The sequence below is a fragment of the Oratosquilla oratoria genome, chromosome 8, assembly GCF_046742065.1.
Source record: "Oratosquilla oratoria isolate Oo_2021 chromosome 8, ASM4674206v1, whole genome shotgun sequence".
In the NCBI taxonomy this organism is placed as follows: Eukaryota; Metazoa; Arthropoda; class Malacostraca; order Stomatopoda; family Squillidae; genus Oratosquilla; species Oratosquilla oratoria.
The window spans coordinates 22147429-22157428 of NC_134784.1; positions in this window are offsets into that span (position 1 = coordinate 22147429).

Below are 10000 nucleotides of genomic sequence, written 5' to 3' on the forward strand. Positions count from 1 at the left end.
GTGAATAATAGGCATAGAAGAAAGGTCTGAGAACATAAAGAAATTAGGAAGAAGAGAAAGGAAGAAAGAGAAAATGAATAATAGGCATAGAAGAAAGGTGTGAGAACATAAAAAAATTAGGAAGAAAAGAAAGGAAGAAAGAGAAAATGAATAATAGGCATAGAAGAAAGGTGTGAGAACATAAAAAAATTAGGAAGAAAATAAAGGAAGAAAGAGAAAGTAAAAAACAGACATAGAAGAAAGGTCTGAGAACTATTCAAAGGAAAGATAATTAAGTTTTGGCATGAAGCAAAGAAATCAAAAGAATCGAATGAGGAGATGAAAAAGAAGGATGAAAACAAAAGTTGTCGGATTGGGAGAAATTAAAGTATTATTTAACAATTATGTCAAAAACCTGTTGAAGATTGATGACACACAAGCTGATGGATAAACAGCGCTGGAATAGAAGGGAAAAGTTGATGGGGGTGGACCTAAGAGAGATGAGAATTGGAGAGAATGTTCTTAAAAAAGATGATAAAAACGTGTGTACCTACTCGTATGTATGAATTCATGTGCTTTAAAGCTCACATGATACACATGCATTTCTTCATACGTGTGTCCTTTCTTTGTTTTCATGTGAAAGAAAAAAATGTGTTCCACGTGTTTTTAAACCGGTAATTTTTATTTTCTTTTATTTATTCATTTATTTTCTTTTAGTTTAGTTTTTCACACGCTTCACCATTTATTTAAGCCGGTAAGTTTTTTTTATCGAGTAAGTGCACATTTGAAAGACCACTAAACCATCTGCAATGCCCTGCGTCAAACCCGGGCCTCAGAACATAAACCTGTATACTACATCATGCTGTCTCAGGGGACATCGCTCCGTTCTCTGTTGTCATTTTCCTTTAGCTCACACGAATATGAAGAAAAAAATATATCAAAATAATATTCATCCAGTTTTATACAATCAGTATTTCAAGGACTTTTCTGGTATCCCCTACGGATCAGAGTCACTAAGTATTCCTTTAAAACTATCTAAATAATAATAATAATAATAATAATAATAATAATAATAATAATAATAATAATAATAATAATAATAATAATAATGATAATAACAATAATTAATAATAATGATAATGATAATAATAATGATAATAAAAAAGTAAATAAATAGATAAATAAATAAATAAAAATAAAATAAAGCAAAATAAAATATAATAAAATTCAACTTCTTTTGACTCCTTTATGCTCTCTTCCTTAAGTACCTCTATAACTCCACGCCTATGATACAGTTTCCTCTCCCAAGTATAGAAGCGCTGGTTATTGCTAACAAAACACAATGAGGAAATGTTTCCAGGCCATTTCGATGTTTACAACCAGTCTCCCGTGACGAAGTGGAAGTCAATGGTGGGACCACGTGATCCAGAGCTAACTTATTTGATTCTAAGATCTCCTCCGATTCCATTTCCTCTAATTTACCCTCTTGATGACGAAAAGTCTCTCTAAACTCGAATTAAATTCTCTGGCGTTAGCCATGACAAGATTAGATAAACCATTTCGCTGGAAAGAGTCGAGATAAATTTAGATCAAATTTGTTCGTATCACCCTAGACTCTTCTTGGTGAAAGACTGATCTATAACCTTTGCCTTTTGTGCTTAAACAGCAAGGACAAGTGGCAGTCACTGGTGACTATTAGACTTTTAATCAGGATCACATAGTTACGGGGTGAGTGCAAAGCTCAAAAATGACATAACATTGTTCAGTTTATGTACATATATACCTTAAGCTCCCTTCTCTTTTGTTCGACGGCAAAGCACACACCTTTATCCCAAAACCATGCGAAAGCCATTCACTGCCTCTCCCATCTTAGCACCTCGAGGATAGAGGTTCATTCCTGACCTCCGTCACAGCAGCTGTAAGGATCTTATTGACCTGAGAAGGGAGGTGACCTTGTAAGAGGAACCTCTTCAATACCGTGTAGGTTTTCTTTTCCCTTGAGCTTTCGGTGAGCTCTTTCGTTCAATACCGTGGACGGAGAGTCTGCACTGCAGGAGACTCTTCCGTTGAACGAAGTCTCTGCATCCCTTCCGGCAGACTCTTTCGTTGAACGGAGAGTCTGCATCCCTTCCGGCAGACTCTTTCGTTCAACGGAGAGTCTGCATCCCTTCCGGCAGACTCTTTCGTTGAACGGAGAGTCTGCATCCCTTCCGGCAGACTCTTTCGTTGAACGGAGGGTCTGCATTCCTTCCGGCAGACTCTTTCGTTGAACGGAGAGTCTGCATTCCTTCCGGCAGACTCTTTCGTTGAACGGAGAGTCTGCATCCCTTCCGGCAGACTCTTTCGTTCAACGGAGACTCTGCATTCCTTCCAGCAGACTCTTTCGTTGAACGGAGAGTCTGCATCCCTTCCGGCAGACTCTTTCGTTGAACGGAGAGTCTGCATCCCTTCCGGCAGACTCTTTCGTTGAACGGAGAGTCTGCATCCCTTCCGGCAGACTCTTTCGTTGAACGGAGAGTCTGCATCCCTTCCGGCAGACTCTTTCGTTGAACGGAGAGTCTGCATCCCTTCCGGCAGACTCTTTCGTTGAACGGAGAGTCTGCATCCCTTCCGGCAGACTCTTTCGTTGAACGGAGAGTCTGCATCACTTACATTCTCGCTCCCGGCAGACTCTTTCGTTGATCGGAGAGTCTGAACCCCTTCCGGCAAACTCTTTCGTTGAAGGGAGAATCTGCATCCCTTCCGGCAGACTCTTTCGTTGAACGAAGAGTCTGCATTCCTTCCGGCAGACTCTTTCGTTGAACGGAGAGTCTGCATCCCTTATATTCTCGCTCCCGGCAGACTCTTCTGTCCAGTGCCGTGGCTCCATCTGAGTAGCAAAAGGGTCACGTTTTATTCAGATAAGCCAATTCCAAGTGTGTAGTTCCGCAGACGTCGATAGTGGGCGTAGAAAAAGATGATACCACTTACTCCAGTAATTTCCTTTTCCACCTGAGTTGGTTCCGCAATTCTCTGATTAAACTGGCCCCACAGATATGTAAATAACTTCTATATCCATTTGCATAACGTAAGTCGTTATGTTTGTATGTATATGCGTATTCAGGTATGTGTGTATGTAAGGATGTACATATATATGGATGGTTGTACTCATGCATGTATATATGTGTGTTTGTTTCTTTGCATAGGTGCGTACGTGTACACACATACACACACACACACACACACACACACACACATACAGTGAGAGAGAGAGAGAGAGAGAGAGAGAGAGAATTTGCACGAAATAATGATAATAATAAAAGGTTTATTGAAATCATGGCAGCCGAAGGCTGAAAATACACATATTAAGGTAAGAGGGATTAACAATGATACTACATAATAAATGATTACCTTTACATATTATGATGCTGAAGTGATTGTGTACTATACAAATATATAAAACATGAACATATAAAACATGATAAATGCGTCTTAGTGTTAATATGATGTTTGGATTAGATGTTGTTTAATAAGTGTACAATAGAAGGTATGGGCTGTGTTTATATCTGTGTGTATATGTATATGTACATAGGTATGACTTCTGGATGAAACGTACACCATTTAAATGAAGAAAAATTCCCTTATCATGCTCTTCCCTTTACGTGAATATTTGTGTATATGCGTGCAAGCATATAGTCTACATACATATGCTACATATATATGCAAAGTCCACCAGGAAGAGGAAAAACACACGTAGTTCGAGCGCTTTCGTGATATACTCACATTGTCAAGGAATACAGGAAAATGAATACAAACAAGTTGAGATACAAAGTATAAATAAGACAAGTTAGACCTTTACCCCCCTCTTGTCCTGTTTATACTTTGTATTTCAACTTGTTTGTACTCACTTTTCTGTATTCCTTGATAATGTGAATATATCACGAAAGCGCTCGGACTCCGTGTGTTTTTCCTCTTCCTAGTGGACTCTGCATATTTACGATTCACGTGTGCCTTGTGAAATTTGTGCATGATATATATATATATATATATATATATATATATATATATATATATATATATATATATATAGAGAGAGAGAGAGAGAGAGAGAGAGAGAGAGAGAGAGAGAGAGAGAGAGAGATCAAAGTTCCTTTTTCCGCATTTAAAGAGGATGGCCAAGAACACATCCACTACATACACATTAAATCGTATTTAAAGCTTCTCTCATCTCAGCATATCAGTGACGAAGATTCATTTCTTTCTTCCGCTTCGCCTCTCTAGTCGAAGGCAATGGAGTGAGGTATGAGGTATCTACCCCCGACAGTCGCAGCCGATCTATGCCCATTGCTTTATTCTATTACAAAGGATTACAAATGAGGAGCATGCCGACAGGAGACCTTTTAGTCCATAACTAGGTCGAATACGAAAAAATTATAATAATGATAAATAAATAAATAAATGGATAGGTCAAGTTAAATGATAAACAAGCAGGTAAATAGTAAATAATAATAAATGGACAGATACATAACAATAAATGATAATTAAATAGATAATGATAAACAGACAAATAATAACAAACAAATAAACAAGTAATATAAGATAAATGTCAGGCATTACAGTATCTTACTTATTTGTTTATCTAAACAAATCTTAGGCTTCGAACTGAACTACACTGTACTGCCTCAGCAGGAAGTTTAATCCATTCATTAACTACATGATTTGCGAAGTCGTTTCTACCCACTTCCAAATTAAATCTATTTCCCGAGAGTTTGAAACCACTATTTCTAGTCGGATTCTCATTCAGTGTAAAAAATTTAGTCACTTTTGATATTGTCAATCCCTTTTAGAATCTCAAAGACCTGTATCAAGTCACCTCTGAGTCAACGCTTTTATAGGGAAAATAGATTCATATGTTTATGTCAACCTCTTCCTCCTTCAGCCACTCAAAAATCAAAACAAATGTGAAGGAAATATTATGGGAATGGGTGACCTTTTTACGTTCATTCACAATCTAACTCTATAGAGAATATAATTCATTCACACAAGCATGGCGAGGTTATACCGATTTAGCCTCGTGAATTCCCAGCCTAACCTTTCGTTCCCAAAGGGCTGATTACTTATTCAAATGTTCAGAACGAGTTTATACATCGGATGGCTTTCCTAGATTTTGATTAAATGGAGGATATACACTATTGCGTTATAACAAGGTTGTACAATCCTATTCAACAACAATTTTATGTGTCCGATACCATAGTTGAGACAGTAAATTCATCCGCATGTGTTAATAATGTAATAGAAATTACAAATAAAAAAGTAGTGTTTGTTCAAATATGTATGGAACAAATAAAATTAATATGGAGGTGATCGTATATTGATAGATGTTTTAAAAGCCGCATGGAAATAGATTTATTTAGAATTCAACTATACAGCCGGTGTATACTTAAAGAGTTTTCAAATCATTATATAATGCAATATTGATTTTACTTTACATGAAAGGAGACTATATATATATATATATATATATATATATATAAATATATATATATATATATATATATACACATGAGTGGAAGGGTGGTGAGGTAAACACCAGGAACCGTTGGAGTTTTTATTTCTAACGTTTCGTCCTGAAAGGACTTCCTCAGAGTGTACACAAACAAATAATTGACAGCTTATATACCCACAGCTTAACCCGTTCCTCCCCGTTCGTCTTCGCTCCTTATGCACCCCGTTCGGCATCACGAAGAACCAAGCTGGCCGTTACTCTCGCCAACTTTACAAATCCATCACGGTGGTTGCTACATGGATGTAAATTGATAAAATTGATATAGGCTGCCTCAATTACTTTTCTTCTCTGTTTTGTTAGACCTTTATGCAGCACCTCTATTCTTTCCCAATCTGGTAGGTGGCCAAAGTTGTCAAGGTGGACCACTAACGAATTTGATGTTCTGTGAGCTCTGATGTCGCTTTTGTGTTCATAGGTACGTTTCTTTATCCCTCTGCTGGTTTTTCCGAAATAACTAATGGGACAGCAGAGAAACCAGCAGAGAAACTAATGGGACAGCAGAGAAACCAGCAGAGAAACCAGCAGAGAAACCAGCAGAGGGATAAAGAAACGTACCTATGAACCTTGTTAGAATTTTTTTCTTTCTTTCTTTTTTCTTTCTTAATTTCCGGTGTACCCGCTGTTTGTAGGTGGCGCTTTAGAACGAGAATTTGTTGTTATATCTATATAGGAAGTGGGACGGAGTTTGCACCCTTCGTTATGGTCAGGTGCATTTATACATGGAATTGCTTCTCTGAAGTAGATGACTGCAACTTGTCGAAGTCTTCGCATGGGCAGGTGAATCCACAGATGACATTACTTCCCTTAAGAGGATCATAATCATACGGTGAGTTAGTTTGAAGGATAATGTTGGTCATTTTGAAGTTATTGTAACATATCCGAAGCTCCAGTTTATCTCCCAGCTCGGAAGGGCACGCTCCACATTCAGTGATCTTTCATAAGATTCTTTTGTCGGCAATGGTAAGCCGCATCCAGACGGGGAAACCGGTTGGTGGGCAAATTCTGCCGGGCCTGCCCGTGAATGTTGTACACACATAAGAACATAACATAAGAACATACGAATGAAGGAGACTACAAGAGACCATAAGGCCTACACTAGGCAGCTCCGTATCCATCACCACCTGTCATCCCCATCCATAAATTTGTCTAGTCGTTTCTTAAAACAACTGATAGTTTCAGCGCCTACTACATGGTTACTAAGTTTATTCCATTCGTCGACTACCCTATTAGTAAACCAATTCTTGCCTATTTCCTTTTTAAATCTAAATTTGTCCAGTTTATAACCATTACTGCCAGTTCTGCCCTATTGTTTTAATATGATGACCTTGTTTGCATCATCCTTGTTAAAGCCTTTGATCCACTTGAACACCACCACCACACGACCGAGTTGATGAGTAGGTGGGTGGGCGTGCCCGACGATGCCAGTTGCGCGTGGATTGTGGTACGACAAGCATGGTGCCTAGCATTGTCAAGAAGAAGATATTGTACACCATGATAACTGCTCTTTGTCTAAAGAAAAAAAAAGGAAAATAAACATAGGTTGTGGGAGGGAAGTCTGCTACTGTGGGTTCACGATATTATCTTGCTTCTGGCAGGATCGAAAATCCAGCTACCGCGCACCGCCTTAGTGATTTCGTTCAACGAGCATTCGGGCAATTTGACCGTTTGCCCGTCTAATATGCCCGTGAACGGGCATGCCCGCCAGCCAGGCCCACTCCTCTGGACAGGTGTTTAGGCGTAATCACAAACAAGGTCATTCGACAGAAAATTAAAGTCATTCCCACCAAGAAATACTATACTAATATTCTCCACTATATTTTCGTTTTGTACTGCTTACCGTACAAAAAAAAATAAACGAAGTATACGTATGCTATCAGAATATTCTTTGCAACGTATCACATGCAACATTTGACACGAATTTGCAACATTCAGTAATCAACACGCAATATACAACACAGAACAAGCAACTTGTATATGCAACACCTAGTATGCAATATACAATCCGTAACTCGTGAGGTACAATAGATAATATGCAACCCGCAACATGGATCACGTAACATGCAACACGCAACATACAACATGTAACATGCAATACGTGACATGTAACACGCAACATGCAACACACAGCATGTAACACGCAGCATGCAACACGCAGCATATAACACGCAACATGAAACACGTAACATACAACTCAACCCATAACCCATAACATTCACCGTGCAACATGCAACATGAAACATATACTCACGCAACACATGACATCTAATGCACAACATCCAAGATGTAACACGCAACATGCTATACGCAAGTTACCTATTGCAAGCTACGTATTGTACATTGAATCGTTTAAGTAATTTCTCCTTGCGTTGTTACTGAAAATGAAACGTTCAAACACAGGAAGGAATATAGAAGTAATAAGAATATTGTTATAGATAATCGTTGTATTTGAATATTAGTCATCTGTAAGCTTACACCAGGGAATACTTATATACACCTGAAGCTATATATATTAATAGATTACAATTATAGATGAAAATATGTATACCTACCTATAATTTCCTAAGCAAAATAAATTAGAATAATAACGAAATCAATCCGCAAAAAGAAATGATTTGAAAAAAAATAATAATAACATTGCATTATTAGAATAAATCATAAAGAGATTATTTCCTTTGAAAAGTCCGATGACTGAACCATTGACATGATTTATTAAAAATTCGTATAATAAATGTTTTGTAAATGTATTTACAATTTCTCCTGAGACTGCCAAATCGCATTGTCCAGATACTGACGACATTACGTCATATCGACGTCATTACGTCATGACACATTTCTTAATCATATTTTTGCTATTAAGTTATAAATGAAGAAAATAAGATTAGGTTTCGTTAGCTTGGAATAAATGATGACATAAATCATACCTAACACTGAGTGTTGTTATTTATTTCGCCGATGACGTTGGAGCGATGATGTGATCGCCACAGTCAAACGAAAATCTCAAGAATTAATTAATCACTTTTTTAGACATTTCCGTTTGTAGCAACATATCACAATGCTTTAGATGCGATTGCAGTGTTGGTGCTCATTAATTAAACAGGACAGGAAAGCATGAAATGCTCTCATCTAACATGTTGCAATCGACAAAGTGTCATTGTGGGCGTGCAATATGTTACTCCGTGCCAGAAAGTAGCGCACGTAGAATGTTTACATTCATTAATAACAATGGTTATAATAAATATTCTCAGCAGACCTGTTCTGTTTTCAGTGCAATAAGCATTGTCTAATACTAACTAGAACAAACTCTTGAATAGAATAGTCCTAGTACTAGTTAGAAAAAATTACTAGTACTGTCATCGTATCAAAGGGTTAAATATCTCCCGGCCTTCGTTGGAAACAAGATTGCCTTGCGGACGCTTGAACAAAATACGGCAACGAACTGATGAATTAGAATACTTTTAACAATTTCAGTGCAGAGTTTGGACCTCTGCTGAATACGATAACCCGATGTTTACCAACACAAAACGTTTAATAACATTTTCGATACGAATTTTTGCCCCAAACTACGTAAAATCATTTAACGTTAGGAATCCATTTTACGTATTCAAATTCCTTCACAGACTTGTATCTGTAATCGATGTTCGACACGCCAATGTTTATCAGATGTGAGGAATCTACGGTTTAAGGTGTTTAGTTAAAATCGAATCTTTTCATCTTTGCCAATTGTAATCCTGCGACTGTCAATGCAAGATATATAGATATAATAATACTAATGACTCACTTTCGGAGAAGAATAGGCGAAAATAAAAAAAACGTATATTTCGATCACTATCTGTGATCCTCTTCAGCAGATGTGATTACAGAGAGGATCACAGATAGTGATCGAAATAAACAGATCTTTTTACTTTCACCTATTCTTCTCCGAAAGTGGGTCATCAGTATAATTTTACCATTGTTCTACGACATTACTTTGTTGTGATAGATATAATAAGTTTTACCCCAAACGCACTGCTGGCGACATCACTGTACCCAACCTGACCTGCGGCAGCATCAACGTGGGAGGATAACTGGGTAGGAGGTGGAGGGGGAGGGGGAGGGTGGGGATAAAGGGAAATTGGGTTGTGATGGTTCGTAGAGGAAGATCATGAAACCTGTTCGGAGCGTTTTGATTAAGCTGGATTTAGACACCGCGACGACTGGAAGCCGAGAGATATTCGACAATGTCATTGTCGTTCTGCATCGGTGGTGGGAATTGTTATCAGCTTTCCTATGAACTCGCCCACTCTTCTCGTTGATAAAACCGATTCCTGGCATTTAACCACACCTACTGATTTCGCTGTGACAATACTTGTTTCTGTCCTTTCCCTTGCGAAAATCGTTTCTCCTTTTATTTTTAGTCATCGCCTGAATGTTTCATACATTCCTGTGAGATTTTCTCTGTCCTAGAGATTTATATCACTCCACTTCGATGACCTATTT